Raw genomic sequence first — 8,367 nt, 5'->3', positions numbered from 1 at the left:
GGAGCAGTGGCAGATCATACAGCTACCACAGCACAGATAAGAGATTGTGAACACAGATGTGTCAACACGAACTGTTTCGAGCCAGTTGTCAGCAGTGGGGCCACGAACACTCACATCTCTAGCCCATCTTTCACTCACACCATAGCATTGGCTTGCACAGCTATACTGGTGCCATCAAGAGATCTCTTGGAAGTTGGACTAGCGCGCCTCTGAATGCAAGTGATGGTCATTTGCGAGTACAGTGTAGACTTGCTGAGTGCTGTCTTGTACGGCTCATTCGTCCAAGACACACTTGCCCCATCCCAGGCCTTATGATCTATGATGCGATAAGTTACAACTCTCCTGCACATTTGGGGTTTCTGCAGGGGATGCTAACGAGCACTCGTTACGTGCAGAATGCTATTAGGCCTATTCTTATGCTGTTCTTGTAAGTGGAAGGAGTTGTGTTGTTCCAACAGGATAATGCTCACCCACGCACTGCCTGTGGAACTCAATGCTGTGCAAGACATGTAGCAACTTCCCTGGCCAGCACGCTATTCAGACTTGTCTCTAGTCGAACACATGTGAGATATGATTGGACAAGAAATGACTCACACAACTCGTCAACCAACAGCTCTCAAAGAACTATGTGAACAAGTTCTACCGTATCTTCCTTCGCCGTCGGCGTTGTCGTGGTTACCGTGAGACACCGTTATACCAAGAGGAAAGGCGCGTCGATCTTAGAGCATGAGATATGATGACCTTAAGCCATTGACAACACACAACGGTCACGGTAGCACCTGATTCCAGAATAGCTGCAGTAGTTAAGATCTGTTGACCAGGTCCCCAAAACTTAACTCGTAACACGATCCCTTCAAAGCAAATTGTCATAACGATCGCCTATAAAGGCTTCGTACAACGAGAATAAATGTTACGGTTTATGGAATAATAACAGATACGACCAAACTGTCTTGTCTCTTCTGCTTTATTTAACATAACTTCGTTCACAGTTTCATTTCGCATTCACCACTCATTCACCGAAACCGTTTGATGAACAGTTTTGGTTGCTTAACACCAACAGTCAATGATAATGATGCAGCTTTTCTCCTTGTTATAAATTGAAGCCCCCTCTCCGTGATATAATAAAAAAAAAACGGTCTCAATACCGCGTCCCTCGTGAGATGCGAATAGACTTATCCCGGAATTGACCGCCCTGTAGGTGTACTCAATTTAATGACCACATTTCACTGTCCGCTATTTCGCGTAACTGAAAGTCCATTTGTTAGTCTGATTATACACTGTAGCTATTTAAAATTCGCCCCTATATTTTTCACAACGCACAATTAGCACTTCGTTACTTGTTTTCCTTTTTTTTTTCTAAGAGTAAACGGAAAAAAAGACGCCGTATCATCGGCTTAGTCGATATAAAGCAAGACACCTTAATACGCCCAATTTTACCTCTTCTTATAGGATCGGCTACCTTACTCATTAATTTATTACATATTATTTCCAATAACGCTAAACAGGTATCGTCGTTATATTTTAATTGTATTCAAAAGCATGTTACTACTATTATGACCGACCAAATCGTAACAAATCGCGCGGCGTGCGTTTTTAACGATAACTTTACGCTATTCAAGTTCTGTTACAGCTGTCTTGACTCGTAATGTTACAAAGTCAAGGAGCCATGGTGTAATGTGTCCCCCAGGACCGTATTTGCCATCCGTATGATAGACTAGATACCTGAGTCTGTGCCTGTGAAGGTTACACCACATACTAATGTGAGTGTTTCAGCATGTAAATGTAATCATTTCATATACTCCATACACACTGTTGCAACAATAAATCTTAATGAACTGGAAACCTCTAAAAGGGTGTACTATTTTTCTCTAGCAGTGCAGATACATGTGTATCGAATTTAAGTTCAAAGGAAGGTAAAGTTTTTTTGCATGAAGATGACATGCTTGTATCTGCACAGAATGATGAGGCAAAAGATGAAAACCCTCCTAGGAAGTCCCTTGAAATCGAGGATATGGGCTTGGTGACACACCAGATAGGGATGATATTAGGAAAAATTCCTCTAACAGCTGGTAAAACTTCTTTATTGAAACACAATTGGTTTTCTGGTCTAAAGCTGCATTATCTGGTGCAACCTGCAAGTAAAAACCAAAGTACCATGTCACCAGATTTTGTGGATTTTAAAATTAATAAAGTAGTGGCTGAAATATACCCACAATGTTAAAAGATGTTAGGCGTACCCATCGCTCCTAGTCAAAATTTACTATTCAGTGAATATTGTCAATACTATAGCAAGCAAAAGGAATAAATACACGCTCTACTCATTTCGGAAAAATTGCTCATAGATGAAACTTGCCATGTTTTAAAATTTGTTTGCATCTAAAAAGAAAAAGAAAAATATTTTATAGTGAGAGGACGCTAAAAGTTTTTAAAGGGGCCACATTGGCAATAAAAATTGTCGCTGCTAACACCTGTTATGAGTGAAATTTAAAAACAATGGAGATAGAACAATTAGTCCTCCTCAAAAAGAGTGTATTAATCAACCACTTGATAGATATGGACTTCAAAATACTAAAGGAACCAAGACCCAGATATAAATGAAAGCAAATTTGCTTGATGTGTTGAGTATTAAGTTAAAAATCTTCTATATTGTGAGCTTATTGGTGCAATCCTTTACTTTTCACAGAGGAGGCGACCAAACATAGCTTTTTCTGTGGCAAAGTTGTCAAAATATTCGGAATTTTACATGAACTATTGGAATGCAGCAAAAAGGGTACTAAGGTGTCTAAAGGAAATAGCACATAACAAACTCCAATATTATCCCACTGGTCAAATACTTGAAACATTCTACAATGGTGATTGTAATAATTTATCATATGACTGCAAGAGTATTACCATATATATATAATAAAATTGGTAGGATCTCCAGTGTGCTGGAAGAGTATGAAACAAACTGCAATTGCTTTGAGCACAATGTAATCAGAATAAGTGTCAGTGGCAGTCTGCACAAGAGAGGTGATACAAGGAAGGTGGTATGAGAGAGGTAGCATGTATGAGAAAGCTATGGAAGAGCCTTGACCTGAAAGAAATGATTGAGGGGTCAACACCTGTGTGGTGTGACAATCAAGCAGTAATTATACACTCCAAATATGATACAGATAAGTCAAGAACAAAATATATTGACATAAAACACCATTTCATAAGAGTGAAAGTAAAGGATGGAACAACTGACATCTGATACACTTTGATGTATAAAAATCAAGCAGACTTTTTAACTAAGCCACTGAATCAGAATATACACAAATGTAATTGTAAAAAAATGTTAAATAAAGAGATTGATATGAAATGGTATATGTGACGAGAGTTTACTTTTAGATATTGTTTCGAGGGGGAAGTATGGTGAGTTACAGCTAAGCTAGTGCATGAGGGCTTCTTTATTTGTTCCATTTTTGTGATTGCTTTATCTTTGAGGTTGTAGTTGTTTAAAATTACAACAAAGAGTCAAGAACCTTTTGTTCTGTTAAAAAGTGTAGTTAGTCTCTCTGCTTTAATGTTGTATGCTACTATTCTTTCAATAAATATTAAAGTGTATAATATGAGAGTACAACCGTTTTTTCTACCCAACAAAATGCACCATTGGAAATCAGAAACATACTTAATTGGTCAGTGTCAGCCAAGACAGTTTCAACTGAATTTACCAATTACTTTCTTACACCATAAGGGGAAGTAGAATGGCAGTACAGACGCCTCAGATTTGAGCTGAGTGTTTGTGTAAACATTACATTTGTACTAAAACTGATTAAGGAATATTGCTTGAAAAAATCGAAGAGTGACTAAAAGGCGATCTGATGGTGATATAGATTGTCCCATTTTTGATTGTACAATAACAGTTTGATGTTCGAAATTTAAGTATACGACATTCTCAGTAAGTCTTTTATATGGGCAATGTCCACTGATTTTATTTCATTCAATAGTGCTTCTTGATAACACATATATGCACACACCGGTATTCATTTATTCAATGGGACTTTTTTCCTTAAATTAATTTTTGTCGCCATTTTCCTTCAGTAAAAATAATGCAGTGACAGTGATGCCTGCTCTGGTTTTTAAGCACAACATTTTAATTTTTCCACTTGTCTATCTCACAATGCAGTGCTAGTGGAAACACTTCTGCAAGTACTTGCAGCATGTTCCTGGAACTAACTTGCCCAACTCACTTGCAAAAATAAACTTACGCATGTTTTTACTCTAAAGTGTCTGCATCAGTGGGTGCTTGCAGAAGTGTAGTTGACACATGCACAGTGGTAGTCTATTTCTTTGTATTTGTGTGTATTTACTTTGATCATTTTCTTCTAGATGCAGGCCGCAATCTCTATCAATTTCAGTAAAGACATCGTTAGATGGAGCTTATTTTATTCAGCACAATAAAAAATTAATTATGTAACTTAAATTTTTTTTGAGATGATAATACTTTATGACTATCCCATATAGCCAGTACAGCACATACTACACTGACTTATTTTGTTTAGTAAGTAACATTTGACAGAAAAACAGCATCAACTGAACCTTAGGATTCAACAACAAGCAAAAGCACATAATTTTAATAAAGTTATTCTTGAAATAAAACAGCGTATTATTAACATGGTAGTTGACACTATAGATGGCCCAGTATTATCAATGAAGTTATGGGAACTCGCTTATCATATTTTATCCAATAAATAATATAATTGCCAAGTTATGTAACGAAAACGATCAAACAGAAACAAAAGTAAACAACTGTAACCATGCTAACTGCGGCAAAGTTACTTTTGTATAGCCAGCTATGTGTCAGCTGGCGAAGTGGATTAGTAATATCGCCACATACTAAACTCTCTATTTAAAGAACCACAATTTCGCATTTATATCTTTCTAGTAATCATTATTCAACAAGCGAAAAGAGTGTCAAAGTTGTTAAAAGAAAAGAAAAAAATCCTTGATGTCTATATTTATGTGCTGCTCCATGACTCTGCTGTCAATATCTTTATTCTTGGCTTGTGTGTAACTTCTGTTTTTTTCTTTCAGTAAATATGTTTTTTTTCGTATCCAGGGTGTAATTACAAAGCTAATAAAATGTTTTCTTGCCTTTAAATAATATTTTTCATTAGGTTATGGGCCCAGTCCACGTGTAAAGGCAAACAACATAGTTTAATTAAAACAGTATTTGAAATGAGCCTATGTATGTAAAGAAACATGACTGCTAGTGGTGATTACAAGGTCACCATTGATAAGCTTGAAGGACCTGACGACTGGGCCAAACGGAAATGGCATATATCTATGGTGCTGCGTTCATATGGACTAGAAGATATTATTAACGGTACACGTGAACGTGTAGAGTTGCCGCAAGATGCGACAAGTGCACAAAAAGAAGCGTATGTGGAATGGCACAAGGACGACGCAAAGGCAGCAAGTCTTATAGCAAGTGCACTAAGTAAACCTGTTGCAGAACTCATCTTAACATGCAAGAATGCTAAAGAGATCTGGGACAAATTACGCACCCGATTTGAACGTAGCAGTACTCAGCGTTTGAATATGTTGATTGAAACATTTTTCCGTGTTAAACGTGATGAAATGGAAGATATTAGTGCACATGTGGCCAAACTGCAAAATTTATTTGTGGACCTGAACGATGAATTAGCAAAACATGAAGAAAATACGCTATCTGAAAGAATCTTAAATGGACGGATTTTATCTACACTAGGAAAAGACTACGACAATTTTAAGGATCTCTGGGATACGATACCGCCAGAATAGCAAAGCTTGAATTTATTGATTGAAAAACTGTGTACTATTGAACTGCGTGAACAAGACATTAATGGAAGTGCAGCTTTCGTCGTTTCTAAAACAAGATAACGGCAAACAAGTAATTAGCAAGTAAAGATGATGAAGTCACAATTAAAACAGAAGTTTCCGTGTAATATATGCAAACAATTAGGTCGCTGGGCAGCAGAGTGTCCACAGAACACTCGTGACAGCAATAAAAGAAAAGAAGCGAGGAAGTGAAGACGCTGCATTTACTTCATACGCTATGGGTGTGTGTACCAGCAATCACAGTGACCCAAATAAATGGTATTGCGACAGTGGCGCTACAAATCATATCACTCCCAACAAACAGTATTTTGTTTCGTATAGTGAATTTGATGTTCCTCAAGTCATTTCATTGGGAAAGCAAGATGTCAAAATGTGTGCGTACGGTCAAGGAACAATTTACATCCAAATTCGACGAAACAATAAATGGTACAATGCTAGAATGGACAATGTTTTGTATGTCCCTGATGCAAGTGCTAATCTGTTCTCTGTAAGAGCCATTGCCTGCAGAGGCTACAGTACTAGTTTTAGTTATAATAATGTCTGTGTTTGAAAACAAGTCAGTGGCAATATTGTTATGACAGGTTATGTGAAAAATGGACTTTATGTGTTGAACATGCGTGTTGTTAGAAATGCAAAAATGAATCGTGTGAACTTAATGACTTCATCCGAAACATTGCAAGTGTACCATGAACGGTTTAGTCATCAAAATAAACAACATGTGAAGAATATTTTAAAAGGAATGAACATTAATGTGGAAGATGCCAAGAGTGAATTTTGTGACAGCTGTGCGGTTGGAAAGATGCATAGGCTGCCATTCAAAACACGAACAATACGCGCTACCAATACTGGGGAACTAATCCAGCGGATGTCAGTGGACCAATGAGCACGAAATCTTTTGGAGGTAAGCATTATTATGTATGTTTCAAAAAGCGATTTTAGTAAATTTCGTCGAATTTTCTTTTTAAGACACAAAAGTGAAGTGTGTACTGTGCTTAAGCAGTTTTTAAATGAAGCACGAACTAATGGACATGTTGTCAAACCATTTAGATGTGATGGTGGCAAAGAATTTAACAATAAGAATGTCAGTGAACTGCTTGCAGACATGGGAATAGAGCTACTGATTCCTCCTCCTTACACTCCTGAACAAAATGGTGTGGCTGAACGGGAAAATAGGACCATTGTTGAAGCTGTCTGGTCAATGCTAAATCCGAGTAAATTACCTAAAGGGTTGTGGGCAGAGGCATGTAACACAGCAATCTACCTAATAAATCGTACTGGAAAATCTTCAGTTGAAAATAAAACCCCTTATGAACTATGGTTTAATCGAACAGTAGGACAACTTGATCATCTCAGAATTTTTGGCACAGGCTGCTATGTTCATATGAACAAACAATTCCGTTCCAAGTTTGATGATAAGGCAGTTTTTGGACGACTTGTTGGATATGTTAATGACAAAGATGGGTTTAGAGTTTGGATTCCATCTAAAAGAAAAGTGGTGTTAAGTCACGATGTGAAATTTAAGCCAGAAATTGTTTGTGATTTGCATAGTGATCATGTTGAATATAGTGATCATGTTGAATTTGAAGTCCCTCGGGAAGAATTTAATGATCCAAATTCATCTAAAGACGACCAATGTAAATCTCCTAGGCTGTTCACTTCTGTAGGAAGCCAAACTCAAGAAAAAATGGGCACTCTCGATTCTAGAGAAAGTCAAGTGTCGAGTGAATCTGATGAAAATAAAGAATTAGCAGAATTTCTAAAAGCAGAAGCCGCTGAATCTTCTAATGAAGAGAAGCAGAAGAATAAAAGACAACGAAGAAAAACAACCTGGATGGAAAGTGGTGAATTTTGTATGGCAACAAAACTTGATGCACTTGAACATAAAGATCCAAACTGTTTTTCAGAAATATTGCAGTCAAACGAGAAGGCAGAATGGATGCAAGCTATCAGTGAAGAACCTCAGTCACTAAAGGAAAACAATACCTGGGTGCTGGTTGACCGTCCGAAGAATGCCGACGTATTGCAAAACCGAAGAAGAGTTTTGCAGATTTCGCAGGTGATAACCAGATAAGGCGTTCAACAACTGAAATTCTTGCAAAGTACTCAGGTGGTGCAGTGTTATGGACAAGTCAGTTGCAGAAAGTAGTGGCCACATCCACAACCGAGGCGGAAATAATTGCAGCTAGTGAAGGAGAGAAAGAGTTAGTTTGATTACGTCGTCTGCTATCAGAATTAGTGGAAATGTCGGGGCAGCCTCCAGTTCTTTACATTGACAATGCTAGTGCATTGAAGTTGGCAAAAAATCCAGAATATCATCGACGTTCTAAACATATATAGGACCGACATTTCTATGTTCGTGAAAGATATCTGAACGGTGAGATTTTCTTGGAACACATTGATGGACACAACCAGTTGACAGATATTTTGACGAAACCAATTGAACCAGTTCGATTTAATTTTCGATGTTCATAAATTGGCATGCAAGAGACAAAGCAATAATTTCATGATTTTTTCTTTTGGAGG

This window comes from Schistocerca americana, chromosome 6, assembly GCF_021461395.2.
Source record: "Schistocerca americana isolate TAMUIC-IGC-003095 chromosome 6, iqSchAmer2.1, whole genome shotgun sequence".
Lineage (NCBI taxonomy): Eukaryota > Metazoa > Arthropoda > Insecta > Orthoptera > Acrididae > Schistocerca > Schistocerca americana.
Note: the sequence above shows the minus strand (reverse complement) of the source record.